Genomic DNA, 16,601 nt, shown 5'->3' with positions numbered 1-16,601 from the left:
AAACTAATTAAAATAAAAAACTCCCAGCTCACTGTTTTTATATGTAATAAGCACTCTAATATTACCAGCTACTCTAATAATTATTACCTGACAATGCTGTAAAAATGAATTAAGCGATGGGCGGGGCCAAGATGGTGGACTAGGTGGACGCTACTGCGGATCCCTCTTGCAACAAAAACTCAGAAAAACAAGTGAATCGATCACATACATAACAATCTACGAACTCTGAACAACAAACACAGATTTAGAGACGGAGAACGAACAAATACAGGGAGGCAGCGATTGATTTCAGAGCCTGGAGCCAGCGTACCAGTCAGGTGACCTTCGGAGCCCGATTTGGGGCAGAGCCCAGGGGGGCAGACGGCACAGACAAGGGGCCCAGCCCTAGCCCCCGAACTCATTCTGGGAGGGGGCCTAGCCAGTTCTCGTGGGCGGCGTGGCGGCACAGCCGGTGGGAGAAGTCCCCGGGAGGCAGTGACTGGTCTTGGAACGGGGAGAGCAGCGTCCCAGCCGGGGAGCCATCCCGCCGGGATTTTGGCGGGCACGGGCGTGGCGTGAGCGCGAGGAGCAGCTACATCCCCCTGAATTGACCCCGGGGGGGGGGCCCAGCCTGTTTGGGGGGGCCCAGCCGGTTCGGGGGGTCCCAGCCGGTTCGCGCAGGCAGCGTGGAGGCGCAGCTGGTGGGAGAAGTCCCCGGGAGGCAGTGGCTGGTCTTGGAGCGGGGAGAGTGGCGTCCCAGACAGGACGCGCAGTCGCGGCGCAGGCGTGGGGAGCTGCTCCGCTCTCCTGAGCTGACCCGGGGCGGGGGACCAGCTGGTTTGTGGGGGCGGAGCGTGACGCGGCTGGTGGGATGGGGAGTCCCCGGGAGGCAGCAACTGATTTTGGAGTTGGGAGTGCACCGTCCAAGTAGAGGAGCCTTAACCTTGGGGGTGGGGCTGACAGCGGAGGATCTGACCATGACTCAAGCGGGCCAGACCCCCCGGGGGCAATCTCCACACAGCCAGTACATATAGGTGACGCGCCCTGTGGAAATCTCAGACATAATAGTCATTCCAAGCAAGACAAGCAACTCTGGCTATATTCGGAGGTGCTACTCTCCTAGCTCTCTGATCCCTCCCCTACCCTCCCCAGGCAGCTCCATTAACATCCGAATAGCCTGAGCCAGAGGGAGAACTCTGATAGGGATCTGACTGCATTTTTTTTAGCGGATTTTCTGGAAAAACTAGTTCCCCAGTGATGGCTCGGAGACAGCAGTCCATATCAAACCACATAAAGAAGCAGACCATGACAGCTTCTCCAACCCCCCAAACAAAAGAATCAAAATCTTTCCCAAATGAAGATACAATCCTGGAATTATCAGATACAGAATATAAAAAACTAATTTACAGAATGCTTCAAGAGATCACAAATGAAGTAAGGCAAACTGCAGAAAAAGCCAAGGAACACACTGATAAAACTGTTGAAGAACTCAAAAAGATTATTCAAGAACATAGTGGAAAAATTAATAAGTTGCAAGAATCCATAGAGAGACAGCATGTAGAAATCCAAAAGATTAACAATAAAATTACAGAATTAGACAACGCAATAGGAAGTCAGAGGAGCAGACTCGAGCAATTAGAATGCAGACTGGGACTTCTGGAGGACCAGGAAATCAACACCAACATAGCTGGAAAAAAAATCAAATAAAAGAATTAAAAAAAATGAAGAAACTCTAAGAATCATGTGGGACTCTATCAAGAAGGATAACTTGCTAGTGATTGGAGTCCCAGAACAGGGAGAGGGGACAGAAAACACAGAAAAAATAGTTGAAGAACTCCTGACACAAAACTTCCCTGACATCATGAAAGACGAAAGGATATCTATCCAAGATGCTCATCGAACCCCATTTAAGATTGATCCAAAAAGAAAAACACCAAGACATATTATCATCAAACTTGCAAAAACCAAAGATAAACAAAACATTTTAAAAGCAGCCAGGGAGAAAAGAAAGGTTTCCTTCAAGGGAGAACCAATAAGAATAAGTTCAGACTACTCAGCAGAAACCATGCAGGCAAGAAGGGAATGGGACGACATATACAGAGCACTGAAGGAGAAAAACTGCCAGCCAAGGATCATATATCCAGCAAAACTCTCTCTGAAATATGAAGGCGAAATTAAGATATTTACAGACAAACACAAGTTTAGAGAATTTGCAAAAACCAAACCAAAGCTACAAGAAATGCTAAAGGAGATCGTTTGGTTAGAAAACCAATAATATCAGGTACCAGCACAATACAAGGTCACAAAACAGAACGTCCTGATATCAACTCAAATAGGGAATTCACAAAAACAAATTAAGATTAATTTTAATAAATAAATAAAATAATACACATAACAGGGAATCAGGGAAGTCAATAGGTAAAAGATCACAACAATCAAAAAGAGGGACTAAATACAGGAGGCATTGAACTGCCAGATGGAGAGCCATACAAGGCGATATAGAATGATACAAGTTAGGTTTTTACTTAGAAAAATATGGGTAAATAATAAGGTAACCACAAAAAGGAATATCAATTCCATACCTCAAGATAAAAGCCAAGAAAAACGTAAAGACTCAACTAACATAAAGTCAAACACTATGAAAATGAGGACCTCACAATTTACTAAGAAAAACGTCTCAGTACAAAAAAGTATGTGGAAAAATGAAATGGCCAACAACACACATGAAAAGGCATCAAAATGACAGCACTAAAAACTTATTTATCTATAATTACGCTGAATGTAAATGGACTAAATGCACCAATAAAGAGACAGAGAGTCATGGACTGGGTAAAGAAACACGATCCATCTATATGCTGCCTACAAGAGACACACCTTAGACTTAGAGACACAAACAAACTAAAACTCAAAGGATGGAAAAAATATATCAAGCAAACAATAAGCAAAAAAGAAGAGGAGTAGCAATATTAATTTCTGACAAAATAGACTTTAGACTTAAATCCACCACAAAGGATAAAGAAGGACACTATATAATGATAAAAGGGACAATTGATCAGGAAGACATAACCATATTAAATATTTATGCACCCAATGACAGGGCTGAAAGATACATAAATCAAATTATAACAGAATTGAAAAGTGGGATAGACACCTCCACAATTATAGTAGGAGAATTCAACACACCACTTTCGGAGAAGGACAGGACATCCAGTAAGAAGCTCAATAGAGACACAGAAGACCTACTTACAACAATCAACCAACTTGACCTCATTGACTTATACAGATCTCTCCACCCAACTGCTGCAAAATATACTTTTTTTTCTAGTACACATGGAACATTCTCTAGAATAGACCACATATTAGGTCATAAAACAAACCTTTGCAGAGTCCAAAACATCAAAATATTACAAAGCATCTTCTCAGACCACAAGGGAATGAAACTAGAAATCAATAACACAAAAACTAGGGAAAAGAAATCAAATACTTGGAAAATGAACAATACCCTCCTGAAAAAAGACTGAGTAATAGAAGACATCAAGGAGGGAATAAGGAAATTCATAGAATGCAACGAGAATGAAAATACTTCCTATCAAAACCTCTGGGACACAGCAAAAGCAGTGCTCAGAGGCCAATTTATATCGATAAATGCACACATACAAAATCAGAGAACTGTCCCGACAACTTGAACAAATAGAAAGTGAGCAACAAAAGAATCCATCAGGCACCAGAAGAAAACAAATAATAAAAATTAGAGCTGAACTAAATGAATTAGAGAACAGAAAAACAATCAAAAGAATTAACAAAGCCAAAAGCTGGTTCTTTGAAAAAATTAACAAAATTGATAAACCATTGGCCAGACTGACTAAAGAAAAACAGGAAAGGAAACAAATAACCCGAATAAGAAACGAGAAGGACCACATCACAACAGAACCAAATGAAATTAAAAGAATCATTTCAGATTACTACGAAAAATTGTACTCTAACAAATTTGAAAACCTAGAAGAAATGGATAAATTCTTGGAAAAACACTACCTACCTAAACTAACACATTCAGAAGTAGAACAACTAAATAGACCCATAACAAAAAAAGAGATTGAAACGGTAATCAAAAAACTTCCAACAAAAAAAAGCCCTGGCCCGGACGGCTTCACTTCAGAGTTCTACCAAACTTTCAGAGAAGACTTAACACCACTACTACTGAAGGTATTTCAAAGCATAGAAAATGACGGAATACTACCCAACTCATTCTGTGAAGCTACCATCTCCCTGATACCAAAACCAGGTAAAGACATTACAAAAAAAGAAAATTATAGACTTATATCCCTCATGAACATAGATGCAAAAATCCTCAACAAAATTCTAGCCAATAGAATCCAACAACACATCAAAAAAATAATACACCCTGATCAAGTGGGATTTATACCAGGTATGCAAGGCTGGTTTAATATCAGAAAAACCATTAATGTAATCCATCACATAAATAAAACAAAAGATAAAAACCACATGATCTTATCAATTGATGCAGAAAAGGCATTTGACAAAGTTCAACACCCATTTATGATAAAAACTCTTACCAAAATAGGAATTGAAGGAAAATTCCTCAACATAATAAAGGGCATCTATGAAAAGCCAACAGCCAATATCACTCTAAATGGAGAGAACCTGAAAGCATTTCCCTTGAGAACGGGAACCAGACAAGGATGCCCTTTATCACCGCTCTTATTCAACATCGTACTTGAAGTCCTAGCCAGGGCAATTAGGCTAAACAAAGAAAGAAAGGGTATCCGGATTGGCAAGGAGGAAGTAAAGTTATCACTATTTGCAGATGACATGATCTTATACACAGAAAACCCTAAGGAATCCTCCAGAAAACTACTGAAACTAATAGAAGAGTTTGGCAGAGTCTCAGAGTATAAAATAAACATACAAAAATCACTTGGATTCCTCTACATCAACAAAAAGAACACCGAAGAGGAAATAACCAAATCAATACCATTCACAGTAGCCCCCAAGAAGATAAAATACTTAGGAATAAATCTTACCAAGGATGTAAAAGACCTATACAAAGAAAACTACAAAGCTCTACTACAAGAAATTCAAAAGGACATACTTAAGTGGAAAAACACACCTTGCTCATGGATAGGAAGGCTTAACATAGTAAAAATGTCTATTCTACCAAAAGCCATCTATACATTTAATGCACTTCCTATCCAAATTCCAATGTCATATTTTAAGGGGATAGAGAAACAAATCACCAATTTCATATGGAAAGGAAAGAAGCCCCGGATAAGCAAAGCATTACTGAAAAAGAAGAAGAAAGTGGGAGGCCTCACTCTACCTGATTTCAGAACCTATTATACAGCCACAGTAGTCAAAACAGCCTGGTACTGGTACAACAACAGGCACATAGACCAATGGAACAGAATTGAGAACCCAGATATAAATCCATCCATGTATGAGCAGCTGATATTTGACAAAGGACCAGTGTCAGTTAATTGGGGAAAAGATAGTCTTTTTAACAAATGGTGCTGGCATAACTGGATATCCATTTGCAAAAGAATGAAACAGGACCCATACCTCACACCATGCACAAAAACTAACTCCAAGTGGATCAAAGACCTAAACATAAAGACTAAAACGATAAAGATCATGGAAGAAAAAATAGGATCAACTCTAGGAGCCCTAATACAGGGCATAAACAGAATACAAAACATTACCAAAAATGATGAAGAGAAACCAGATAACTGGGAGCTCCTAAAAATCAAGCACCTATGCTCATCTAAAGACTTCACCAAAAGAGTAAAAAGATCACGTACAGACTGGGAAAGAATTTTCAGCTATGACATCTCAAACCAGCGCCTGATCTCTAAAATCTACATGATTCTGTCAAAACTCAACCACAAAAAGACAAACAACCCAATCAAGAAGTGGGCAAAGGATATGAACACACATTTCACTAAAGAAGATATTCAGGCAGCCAACAGATACATGAGAAAATGCTCCCGATCATTAGCCATTAGAGAAATGCAAATTACAACTACGATAAGATTCCATCTCACACCAGCAAGGCTGGCATTAATCCAAAAAACACAAAATAATAAATGTTGGAGAGGCTGCGGAGAGATTGGAACTCTCATACACTGCTGGTGGGAATGTAAAATGGTACAACCGCTTTGGAAATCTATCTGGCGGTATCTTAAACGGTTAGAAATAGAACTACCATACAACCCAGAAATCCCACTCCTCGGAATATACCCTAGAGATACAAGAGCCTTCACACAAACAGATATATGCACACCCATGTTTATTGCAGCTCTGTTTACAATAGCAAAAAGCTGGAAGCAACCAAGGTGTCCATCAACGGATGAATGGGTAAATAAATTGTGGTATATTCACACAATGGAATACTACGCATCGATAAAGAACCGTGACGAATCTGTGAAACATTTCATAACATGGAGGAACCTGGAAGGCATTATGCTGAGCGAAATGAGTCAGAGTCAAAAGGACAAATATTGTATAAGACCACTATTATAAGATCTTGAGAAATAGTAAAAACTGAGAAGAACACATACTTTTGTGGTTACAAAGGGGGGAGGGAGGCAGGGAGGGAGAGGGATTTTTATTGATTAATCAGTAGATAAGAACTGCTTTGGGCGAAGGGAAAGACAACACTCAATACATGGAAGGTCAGCTCAATTGGACTGGACCAAAAGCAAAGAAGTTTCCGGGATAAAATGAATGCTTCAAAGGTCAGCGGAGCAAGCGCGGGGGTCTGGGGAACATGGCTTGAGGGGACTTCTAAGTCAATTGACAAAATAATTCTATTATGAAAACATTCTGCATCCCACTTTGAAATGTGGCGTCTGGGATCTTAAATGCTAACAAGCGGCCATCTAAGATGCATCAATTGGTCTCAACCCACCTGGAGCAACGGAAAATGAAGAACACCAAGGTCACACGACAACTAAGAACCCAAGAGACAGAAAGGGCCACATGAACCAGAGGCCTACATCATCCTGAGACCAGAAGAACTAGTTGGTGCCCGGCCACAATCGATGACTGCCCTGTCAGGAAGCACAGCAGAGGACCCCTGAGGGAGCAGGAGATCAGTGGGATACAGACCCCAAATTCTCATAGAAAGACCAAACTTAATGGTCTGACTGAGACTAGAGGAATCCCGGCGGCAATGATCCCCAGACCTTCTGTTGGCATAGGACAGGAACCATCCCCGAAGACAACTCATCAGACATGAAAGGGACTGATCAGTGGGGGGGAGAGAGATGCTGATGAAGAGTGAGCTAATTAAATCAGGTGGACACCTGAAAGTGTGTTGGCAACTCTTGTCTGGAGGGGGGATGGGAAGATAGAGAGAGAGGGAAGCTGGCAAAATTGTCACGAAACGAGAGACTGAAAGGGCTGACTCAATAGGGGGAGAGCAAGTGGGAGAAGGGAGTAAGATGTATGTAAACTTAGGTGTGACAGACTGATTGGATTTGTAAATGTTCACTTGAAGCTTAATAAAAGTTAATTAAAAAAAAATGAATTAAGCAAAGTCATAACCTTTAAGAAAAGCTTAGAAAGGGAGATGAGACATATTAACAACATGGTTATTATGCAGAAAAGTGTTATTGTCATGAGTAGCCCAGATAAAAGGCTGGGAAAACAGTATTTGTATCTAGATGTTTTCTGTTTAGTGTTTGTGCCATTGATCTTCAGCCAATGGTCTAATGGCCCACTTTCTGACAGCTTTGTATTGTTTCTTAACTCTTGTTCACAAGATGCATGCAGGAGGCAAAGTCCCTGGAGAATGTTTGAGGCTCAGGGTGTGAAAGCAACTCTTCCTTTAATTCCTCTGGCTGTGTTGTTCTGTTTTAGGTAGGCGGTGAAGCCAGTGGGATTTGAAGGAGCTCAGGTTATATCCAACCAACTGCTAAGGCCCAAAGACTCCACCATTAAAAGAGACAGTACTTTGGAATACGGCCTCACACTTCTAAAAGTCTCTCTTCCCTCACAATAATACACTGTGTATTTCTTTGATTCTAAGACAGTATCCGTTAGAAGGCATGTTGTTGTTCAGTGGTGTCTAGTTGATTTTCAACTCACGGAGAACCCATGTGACAGAGTAGAACTGGTCCATAGGGTTTTCTATACTATAATCTTTACAGAAGCAGATTGCTGGGTCTTTCTCCCATGGAACCACTGGGTGGGTTTGAACAACCAACTTTTCAGTTAGCAGCCGAGCACTTAACTAATGCACCCCCAGTGCTCTTAGAAGGAATACCATTGTTTTAATAACAGTTCTTGTATGTTTTAGGGAGAGAGGCAATACATTAAAGTACATATCGTTTTGTTAAAAATAATCTAATTTCAAAATTTCACCTACTTAGCATAAATACACATCTAAGAATTGGAGAAATATGAGCTGCTGTATATAAGCCATCAGAGCACTCTCTGACAGGGTGTCATAGATTGAATTGTGTCCCCCTAAAATATGTGTCAACTTGGTTAGGCCATGATCCCCAGTATTGTGTGGTTGTCCTCCATTTTATGATTGATATAATTTTCCTATGAGTTGTAAAACCTAATCTCTGCCTGTGGTTAATAAGAAAAGATTAGATTATGTTAAAGAGGATTAGGGTACAATTGTAACCCCCTTACTAAGGTCACATCCCTGATCCAATGTAAAGGGAGTTTCCCTGGGGTGTGGCCTGCACCACCTTTTATCTTACAAGACAAAGTAGTGCCAGGAGCAGAGCTCATCTTTTGGACTCTGGGTCCCTGCGCCCAGAAGCTCCTAGCCCAGGGGAAGATTGATGACAGAGACTTTCTTCCAGAGCCAACAGAGAGAGAAGGCCTTTCCCTGGAGTTGACGCCCTGAGTTTGGACTTGTAGCCTACTAGACTGTGGGAGAATAAATTTCTCCTTGTCAAAGCCATTCACTTGTGATACTTCTGTTATAGCAGCACTAGATGACTAAGACACAGAGTAACTCTAAAGTTCATTAATTCACTTAACCGGAAAACCTGGTGGTGTGGTGGTTTACAGCTATGGCTGCTAACCAAAAGGTCAGCAGTTTGAATCCACCAGGTGCTCCTTGGAAACTCCATGGGGAAGTTCTACTCTGTCCTATAGGGTCACTATGAGTCGGAATCAACTTGATGGCAAGGGATTTGGTGTTTTTTGGTTTTTCACTCAACAAATATTCATTGAGTTTTGGCATATAGTCTTCAGGTCTATGGATGAGATAATTTAAGACATGGTTCTTGCCAACAGAAAAATCTGAATTTAAACAGAAATGTGCAATTACAATGTGGTGAGATCCCTATTGGTACAGGTATGTATGAGGAGAATTCTACAGCACCAAGTATACGCTCACTAATTGCCTTGGCCATGGGAGTGGAGAAGATGTTGGGAGACTTTGAAGAGGAAATAACTATGGAAGGATGAGTAGGAGTCTGTCACACCTGTCTCCCTTCAGAGTGAATGCAAACAAACAACGGCTAGGACCGGAGTCCTCCTCTGGGAATCACGTGTGGTGGACTCATTTCCAGAATCCATCTGGACCAGTGATCTTTTCAACCCTTCTGACCTGCAAATATTTGTTCTTGTGTCCACACTATTTGTTTCTGCTACTCAGCTCCCAATACTCACCCCAGGTGCTTTTTTTCAGAAACCGTTTGGGAACCACAATTACATGATCCAAACTAAACTTTTCCTCTTAGTTACCTTTCTGGTCCTTATTCTCCGACTCTACTCACAATGTCTACAGGTCAGAATCACTTGCTTCCTGCCTTATGCTGAAGAGACCTAGCATCATTCTTCTCTCTGGTGCTAGGAAACAATCTGGAACACTTCAGTGTAGAGAACAGGGAGGAGGTGGCCAGAATCCTGAGCAGATAACAGAGTGATGGAGAAGAGCTTCATGATTCTATACTTCATTTGATCTATAATGATAGAGATGATTATACCTAACTTATAGGGCTCAGCAAGATAAAATGAATGCAAGTATATAAATATGCCCAGGACATATGGCACCAAATAAATGCTCAGTAGGTATCATCTTCCTACGCCCATTTGATAAGTAGCTTCTGGCAGAGAAGTTCTGTTGAAGCCCCCAGAAGCTTCCTCCTACTAGTTTGTTCAGATCTAGGCTCCAGAACATTACCTAGGTAACTGAACCAATGGTACTTGAAAAGCTCTTGATGATATTCGTGAGTGTCTGACTGAACTGCCACCTCACATCTCTTACAACATGTGCCTGGGGGGTGAGAATTCAATCAAGAGGCTCATTCTGACAATCTCAAGCTACGTGGGGAGCTACTGCATTCTTCTGGCTGATCAAATCTTTTGAAACTGCGTGTTATGGATTGAATCGTGTCCCCTCCAAAATATGTTGTGAATCCTAACCTCTATGCCTGTAGTGGAAACCCTGGTGGTGTAGTGGTTAAGTGCTATGGCTGCTAACCAAAATATCAGCAGTTCAAATCCACCAGGTGCTCCTTTGAAACCGTATGGGGCAATTCTACTCTGAATTCTACTCTGTCTTGTAGGGTTGCTATGAGCCAGAATCGACTTGATGGCAAAGGATTTTTTTTTTTTGCCTGTGGTTATAATGCATTGTTTTTGTTATGTTAATGAGGCAGGATTATTATAAGGTGTGTCTTGAGTTAACCTCTTTTGAGTTATAAAGGAGATTAAAGAAGCAGGGATGGGGGAAGAGAGATGCCAAGTCAAGTGAAGATTGCCCAGGAGCAGAAACTAAGAAGAGACAAAAACCTCCCTCCAGAGCAGACAGAAAGAGAAAGCCTTCCCCTAGTGCCAACAGTGGCATTGCTAGGGGGGTGCAGGAGGTGCAGACCACACCCCCTGACACTGTCAGAAGGGGTGACACCAAAATGACCCCAGGGTCTGTGGCGGCAGTGGTGGTGTCAGGGAAGGGATTGCCAAGGCATGGGGATCACTAGGGTTGGTGTCCCTAACACCCAGTATGGTAACTCGTCACACCTCCTCAGTCACCTGCCAGTTACTAGGACTGGTGTCACCCAGTGTGGTAACTCATTACCCCCCGCTCGGTCATCCATCAGTCACTAGGGTTGGTGTCATACGTGTGGTAACTTGTCACCTCTTTTGGTCATCCATCAGTCCCTAGGGTTGGTGTCACCCAGTGTGATAACTAAGTCACCCCCTTCGGTCACCCACCAGTCTTTAGGGTTAGTGTCACCCAGTGTGGTAACTGGTCAAACCCCCTCCCTCCCGGTCACCAGCCAGTAAGGCTGTGGCATCTGCCCTTGGGCAGAGAGGAGGTTCTCTACCTTGGCCAATGGTAGAGGAGAGGAACATGATAATTACCGCAATATTGTTGTTAAGACACCAGAAAATTTGACAAAATCAGTGACTATAAAAACGCCGGCAGCAATGAAGGAGACATAACTCGAGGAGTAAATTCATGTTGTAATTGAAATGGAAGCCAAGGCTGGTACCAAGGAACAAGTATTAGGTGTCAGGTTCAGTGACATACACAAGGTAATAAAGAGTAGACAAAAGGCAAGAAGCCAAGAGATGAAGGAATTGGATATAGTTTGGAAATTAGGCATCAGGCTATGGCTTTGTTATTTCTAGCAGTGGGTAAGTAGCAGGTTTAAAGTTGTGTTAAAAAACAAAAACAAACCCACAGCAGCTGAATCAATTCCAACTCATTAGCCACCCTATAGGACAGAGTAGAGCTGCTTCATAAGGCTTCCAAGGCTATAAATCTTTATGGAAGCAGACTGCCACATCTTTCTCCTGAGGAGTGGCTGGTGTTCAAAAAAAGAAAAAAAAGGAAAGTAAAAGAAAAATAGTAAGGCATATATTTCTTAATTACCTGTAATTTCATTATGCTTTCTCTGGGATTTTGGAAATGTAACACTTTACTTTACTTGAATAGAAATGGCCTAAATTTATTTTGAATCAAAGAGTATAATTGAATCATAGTTTTCCAGGGAGGTATGGACATTTGACTTCAGTTATTAAAACTATTACTGATGCTCAATCCACTCCTGAACTCCCCAGAAAACAGAATATTTTGCATAACAGGAAATTCACTCCTTCTTGAAATAAAATGTTATCTTTCTAAGACTCTGAGCGAATGTGACACTATTCAATTTCACTCTGTATCTAATTCTCTTGATTTGATTGTTTCCATCCATTTATCCTTTCTGAAGTCATGAGAGCAAATCTTGTCATCGTGTTTGGAAACTGTGTAATACGTAAGCTGTCAGGTAGTTTCATTAAGTTTATTTCATCAACATATTTGAAGTAGCTCTTTGGGGATAGGTTTGAGGAACTTAATGAAAATTCAAGGTTCATTGACTCATCACCACATATGCAGTATGCCTGTAATAAAGCAAGGAGATAGGCTAATTATGAAATGAGTCTTATTAACCAAACCAAACCCATTGCTGTCTAGTCAATTCCAACTCAGAGAGACACAATAGGACAGAGTAGAGCTGCTCCGTAGGGTTTCCCAGGCTGTAATCTTTATGGAAGCAAACTGCTGTTCTCCAGTGGAGTGGAGCAGTGGCAAGTTTGAATTGCAGAGCTTTCGGTTAGCAGCCTAGTGGTGAACCACTGCACCATCAGGGCTCCTTTGAGTCTTATTACTTTAGCATAATTCTGTATTCATAAGAACTGATTCCTATGACAGATGGAAACTATGTCTCTGATGGAACCATCATGAAATAACCGGAATTCAAAGCAACCATAACTTGTGAAACATTGACTTCAGAGAATTACTAAATTCAGTTGACTTCTTTGGATTATAGATTCCATACAGACAGATTTCCAATCACCTTGCCCTAAATTTAGAAGTAGCTAATAGGAGCTGGACTGTAAAATCTGGCTCCCTATTGATAGTATATGTCCATTCTGAACACCTTCATCTATAAATCTCTGTGACAGGGCAGGTGCCTTTCCTAAATAATTCCCCATGCAGACGTATGTATTAAAAACAGCTTGTCAAATTGACTAAGAGGGAAATGCGATGTTGCCTGGTCCATCTCCCTACACAGACACATTTTGACACAGTGCATTTGAGTGCTAATAATGACATTAGAAGATGTTGGGAAGAGATCTAATTCAGCATGCAGAAGTGACTTTGCTGTCATCTCCTATTTTCTGCACAATTGACAGCAGATACTTGGGGCTGAATTTTTATTTCAGGTCAAATTTCCAAGGCATGAGACTGTCTGTTAGAAACAGATAAGACCAAAACCAATACGAAAGCACTTGTTGGAAGTGTCAGTGGTGCTGAGAATTTGAAAAGGATGCTTCAGTTTTCTGTTTAGGACATGACATAACAACATATGTTTTAGCAGCAAGAAAAACCAACCAGCAGCTCCCTGTCAGTTTTCCATGGTTCCTACTGGGAAGATTTCAGAACACAAGTTTGATTTCTTTGGGAGAAGAGATGATTTTTTAAAAAACTAGCATAGCCTCTTTTGTCATTTTCTGTTCCCCTTGCCAATATTTCCTAGACTATTTCAAATAAATCCAACTTGCTGGTATTTTTAGCACAAAGGCCAATAAGCCATCCTTTATGACTTTTATTATCAAACAGCAAATATAGCTGTGTAACTCTAATGAAAAAGTGTTGGGGATCGACAAAGTTGAGGGTTTATAAGATCATTTAGATGTGTTGACCCATTAAATTAAATGGGAAAACTAAGGCGTGTTTTAAAAGCTCCTCTGTAAATGTTCTGGGTTGGACGCTAGGCAACTTACACTCCACTTGCTGGCAAGCAGACTTTAGCTTCCTTCATCTTAAGCATGCCAAGTTAATATTCACCCAGTCAAGTTGTAGTTAGCATCACCATAGCCTTTTGTCACTTTAAGTTTAAATTCGAACTACTTCCACAAAAAAATCAAGTTTGTCTGATCCATGCAATAGAAGCCTCCCCACTGAAGTGTTAAAATTTTGAACATGTTCACGATCCTAAACGTGACAACATTCTTTCTTGCCTTCACCTCATTCTTCGTGCCCAAGGGTACCCTGTATTTCTTGCACACACTCTGAAGTAGAATGCAAGTGCATCTCTCCCTCTCTTTTGTGCCTCTTTTATTTTTGTAAGTATTACTACTTAAACATTTCCCGCAACATTTGAATTAAAAGTTGTCATTTTACTTTTCTCTTCAGGAAGGTGTGATTTAAAACCCAACTATGTACATAAAGATGCTATTTGATATAGAACCCTGAATCATTCATCCTCATAGATGGTTTGTTCTTTGAAACAGAACCCTTGGGGACCCCTAAATTCCAAACCTGAAACTACCTCACAGCAGACCCGATTTGCAGTTTGTAACAAAAGTGAACCCTGCTGGACTCATTTATCTCAGGAGACTTAGGTCTCATATCTTTCTCATTTTCCAGCAGCCTGGCCTCTGGGACGACTGCTTTACTTCTTTTTGCATTTTTTCTGTGTAGCTAGATTTATTTTCAAAACTCTACATAGACAATAGATTTTACAACATTATTGCCACAAGGTCTATAAACAGATCTCTTTTAGAGTCTGTAAAATTGTCATTACTTTGGTCGGTTCTTAATTCAGCTTGCATAAGGTAAAGCTGTAAAGCTATGGTATTTTTTTTTTTTCTTTTTCTACAACAGAATGTTGCCTTTAAAAAAATCTCTTTGGGAAACTATATACTGATTCCAGGAATCGTATCATTGCTCAGACTTCTTAGGAAACTTCTCTATTAGAATTTCCTTTAGAGTCAGTGTGCAATTTTATTGTTTTTTAAATTATCAAGTCATTAATTTATCATCACTTGCCATTGTCTGCCAATAACACTGTTATCTTCTTCTATTAATTATTTGGTTATAAGAATCAACTGTAAGTGACTATTGTTCATTTCTAAACAATAAAGCCTGCCAGCAAGGGAAGAAGAGCTATACCATTGTGGGTGGCCCAAACAATGAGTCTCTGTCTGGAGACACAGTTCTAAAAAAAAAGAGAAAAATTATTTTAAACTACGGGGTCATCACCAGAATAAGTGAATTACCTCTCATGGTCTCGTGGATCTGAAATTTCTGAAATAATTTAGATAAGCTTTGTCTATTCATTTAATAATATGACTATATACACAATACAATATTTTATCCTTGGTCATTTTTATTTTTTTTTATTTTACTTTTATTGTACTTTAGATAAAGGTTTACAGAGCAAATTAGTTTCTCTTTAAACAATTATGCACGTATTGTGTTGTGACATTGGTTGCCTACCCCTGTCATTTCTGTTTTTGACGTTCCAGTTAGTACTCAGAGGAGTCAGAGCATTAGGGTCAGTTAGTTTTCTTGGTTCCCTTGGAAATGTTTTCCATGAACCGATTATTCCTTAAGTAGGTCCAGATGAATACACACACACACACACACACACACACACACACGCTCATATTCAAAAACATTTACAGGTAGATCCTGGCTTACAACGGGTTTCTGTTCCCACCATGCTGTTGTAAGTAGGTTCTGACGTAGGTAGAATACCTTATTTATTTATTTATTTTTCATTATTGTTGCCTTTTTATTATCACTATCTTTATAAATCTGATCTTTTTTTGTGTTTGGGGTTTGGCAAGAGAATGACGACATCAGCAATTTACATACTGCCACTTTGTATGTAATGTAGTACATATTAAAAAACCCAAACCCAAACCTGTTGCAATTCTGACTCGTAGCGACCCTATGGTAGGTATTACTAACAATAAAATGCACCAACAAACAAACAAACAAAAAAGATGCTTGTAAGAGCAGTTCATTGTAACTCAAATATGTCTTAAGTCGGGGAATACCTGTATTAGTCAAGAAACTAATGCATTTTAAGCCAGTTTCTGTATATTGGTGTAGCTGACACCTTGTGTTTTTCATTTAGCATAGTACTTTCCTGGTAGCTCCCCTAGCACTATGTTGTGGGAGGCCACCTCTATGTATGGGCAAGGAAAATCAAAACCCATTGCCATGGAGTCGATTTCAACAAATAGTGACCCTATAGGGCAGAGTAGAACTGCCCCACAGGGTTTCCAAGGAGCAGCTGGTGAATTTGAACTGCCAACCTTTTGGTTAGCAGCCAAGCTCTTAACCACTGTGCCACCGGGGCTCCTAAAGCAGACATCTACCAGGGGATGTTTGTCATTGGAGGATTCCTTTTGTTCCAGGAGCTTAGTGTAAGCATTTGTCCCATGATTCTCTATGTTTTAACTCATTCCACAGGCCCTTTCACAAAATTGTAACTTGATATGACAAGCTACTATCTTTAGAGGAGAGCAGGATGGAATAAACTTTATTATGTAGGGCAGTGGCTGGCAAAGCATTCTCCAAATTTTTAGTAGACTTGACTCGATGGCAGTGGGTTTGGTTTCAGCTCAAGTATAGAGTATAACATGACCTCCTTTAATTTCCTTTTTTTTTTTTTTCCCCAGGGCTTCCTGAGAGAGGACGGGCAGGTTACTTATTCATTCCAATATGCCTGCTTTCCCCTAGCTACAGTGTATAGGTAGGAACAAACAGTGTACTGGTGATTTGTAGGCATTGCCAAGCCATCTTCTGCCTAAAACTGTTTGAGAATCTCTGGATGTCTTAAACATTA

The sequence above is a fragment of the Loxodonta africana genome, chromosome 3 (genome assembly GCF_030014295.1).
Source record: "Loxodonta africana isolate mLoxAfr1 chromosome 3, mLoxAfr1.hap2, whole genome shotgun sequence".
NCBI classification, from domain to species: Eukaryota; Metazoa; Chordata; class Mammalia; order Proboscidea; family Elephantidae; genus Loxodonta; species Loxodonta africana.
Note: the sequence above shows the minus strand (reverse complement) of the source record.